Raw genomic sequence first — 3129 nt, 5'->3', positions numbered from 1 at the left:
CTGACAGATGTGAGGGGATACCTTATTGTCATTTTAATTTGCATCTCTCAGATGATTAGTAAAGTGTTATTAGTTTCAGAAACCTGCTTGAAGCTCCAAAGGATCCACTGATCCACTGCATGTGTCTATCTCTACAGGACTTGGCTGCAAGCAGGAGGGGCCAATCTGGCCTTTAAAGTAAGTCTGTTATCAGCATGGGGCCCAGGGCAGAGTCAGCAAACTTCCCTTGTTCCCTGGGATCCGCCTCTGCCCACTTTTGCCTGCTAGCCAGCTGTCAATCTTAATCACTCAAAAGTCTATTATTGACAGGGCTTTAGTCAGGGGAGTAGCTGTGTAGCTTTCAGGGACTGTGGTGGGTGTGTTTCCCTGTCCCAGAGCTACTCCTCCAGGAGTGGCCAGAATTATTACTCCGCCCTCAGCTGAACAGAGATCCTTGTATGGAGACCAATGGTGTCGGCTGGAAACCTGGAGTTTTTATCAGCTCTCCCATGTGGGGAAAGTACCAGTCTGGTTCCCAGGATAGTGAAATGGATAAACCCTCCCGCAAACCAGTTATTGAGGCTCTTGAGATGGTTCAAACCTGTAGGCTTGGCCTCTGCTTTTGTTTCCTCTGAAAAGGTCAAAAAGCAGGGTGTGGCAGGAAGGGCTCCTGAGGCAGGGCAGGTTGTATCACTGAGGGTAGGGGTGTTTCTTTTTCTTTTCCTGCCCTGCAGCTACTCCTCTCAGGAAAAATGACCATTTAGGGTTGGAGGCCTACGACCAAATACTCCTGCCTGCTGCTTTTCCACGTCTCTCCTCAGTGCTTCCCACCCCCATCTCTCCTTAGGCACCTCAAGCCCACGAATCCCTCCCTGCACCAAAACCTCGGGTGAGTGGCTTCAAATGAAAACTCTTGTGCTCTGGGTTTAAAAAAAAAAACAAACAAAACAAAACTGCGGCGTTCTCCCTGACCAGCTCCGGTCTATTGGCTCCAGACTCCATTAGAGCCAGCACCCGGCCGCCTTTCACAGCTGGCTGTTGCTGGTCTGGACTCTGGTGCCCTGTGCTGGTGAGCCCAGCTGGGTGCCCGGCCTCTATCTTCAGAGGGAACAGGCTCTCCCATAACCGGGAGCTCCTTCCTCTCTCTCAGCCTGCTGGCCTGCCGCCCTGGAGCTGGCTCAGCTCCTCTCAGGACCTCACCCTTCCTACTGGTGTCCAGGCATTTCCTGTCCTTCCTTGCTTTAAGCCTCCTCCTCAGCTGGACCTCAATTGGTAATTCCAGGTGAATGTTCTCCAAATTAGTTGTGTTTCCAGTCTGGCCCTGGGAGGAACTGCCTATTCGGCCACCATTTTTTCTATCATTTAAATTTAACTACTTTCTTTTAGGTTCTGTCTCCTGAAATGCAGTCACATTGGGGGTTAGGGCTTCAACATCTGAATTCTGTGGGGTCAAAATTCAGTCTATAACACTCATCAACATGAACTCTAAGAGGACCTAGATCACAATGGAGGTTATTAAAACTCTTACTAAGGTACTTTCTTTTTTTACTGTCTTATGTATTTATATACAAACTAGAGGCCTGGTGCATGAAATTTGTGCACTGGGAGATGGGGTTCCCTCAGCCCAGCGTGCCCCTCTCACAGTCCGGGAGCCCTAAGTGGATGCCCTACTGATGGCCACAGTCTGGCAGCAGAGGATCGGACCAGGCGTCCCGTGTGTGTGTGTGTGTGTGTGTACACACACATATATATAATTTTGAGAGAGAGAATAGTTGGATGGACTCTCTGCAAATAAAAAAACTCTATTCAAATAAAGAACTATAGAGAGAGGAAGAGGGAGAGATAGGTGGAGAGGGAGAGGAGTGGTGGGGAGAATTGTTAGCCAAGCAGATGAGAACTAAGGAAAACCACAGTAAAGACGTTGCTTGACTGCCCCGTGACTGCTCCAGCATGCCGAGCATTGACTACTTGCCAGATACATTCGTTCTTAGAGCGTTACAGAATTTGATGTTATCCTCACAGTATTTCTGTGAGGCTCAGTCCTACTGTTAGCCGCATTTTATAGAAGAGATAGCTGAAGCACAGAGAGGTTTTATAATTTTCCCAGTCTTACAGCTGGGAAGTGGCCGAGAAGGGATTCAAATGCAGGCCTCTACCTGGGAAGCCGATGCTATTAAAATCATCTCTAAGTGAAAGGACAGAACAGGACTGATAGCTGTGTCCTTAACCCCTCTTCCAAGAAAAAGCTGCAGAATGTATCAGTTACTCAGCCTGCCCTTATCTCGGCCAATGGGAAAGCGGGGGAAACTAGCCCAAGGCCAAGAGTATGCTAGCCACCCCCCTGTCTTTGTGTAACCAGACCCTAGCTGCACCCTGCCCTTGCATCACTAGCCCCCAGCCCTCATTCAACCAACCGGAATCGGCCAAATCAGTGGTCAGAGTCTGCCCCCACCCCCCGACCCCAGGCCCTATAAACTCTTTGTTCCCTTGGGATTCGGGGTTCTCTCTTGCATCCAGTAATGGAGGCAGGGGGGGACCGGGTCCCGGGCTTGAATAAATAACTCTATGCTTTTGCATCGGACTCAGCTCCCTAGTGGTCTGTCTTGGGGGATTTTGAAATCTGGGCATAACATTTGGGGGCTCGTGCGGGATCCCCAAGACTCACGAGGGACCCCGATCCGGAGAGTCTGACTGACCGTGGTAAGTGTGTGTTGTCTATTCTGTTCTGTGTGTTCTGTCCTGTATGAGCTCACTTCTGAAATCTGTATTGCCCGTAAAGGCCTAGGTGGATGCACTGGGGGGCCACGGGCGGGAGGAGGCAGGGGACGCCCCAATCCTCCATATGGAGGGGCCGAGAAACCCCTCAATCTGAGACGAGTGGTGCATGGCCATCGTCTAATCTGTAGTTTTGCTTCCATGGCATCTGAAGGTTGTTTTGATTTTGCTTCCATAGAGTTGGAAGACTGTATTTGTCTGGGTGTGTGTTTTTTTTTCTGTTTTCTGTGGACTTACTGGACGGACATTATGGGACAGACTCAAACTACTCCTTTAAGCATTATGGTCATTTTAAAGTCAAGGGCTGGGCCAACCCTGCTTGCCAGCCTCAGGTATGGTTTTCCAGAACCGCTGGGAACTTGGGACGTTGAAGCG

Source organism: Myotis davidii, unplaced genomic scaffold (assembly GCF_000327345.1).
Source record: "Myotis davidii unplaced genomic scaffold, ASM32734v1 scaffold76, whole genome shotgun sequence".
NCBI lineage: Eukaryota > Metazoa > Chordata > Mammalia > Chiroptera > Vespertilionidae > Myotis > Myotis davidii.
The sequence above is the reverse complement of the archived record's forward strand: the minus strand, read 5'-3'. Positions refer to the sequence as shown.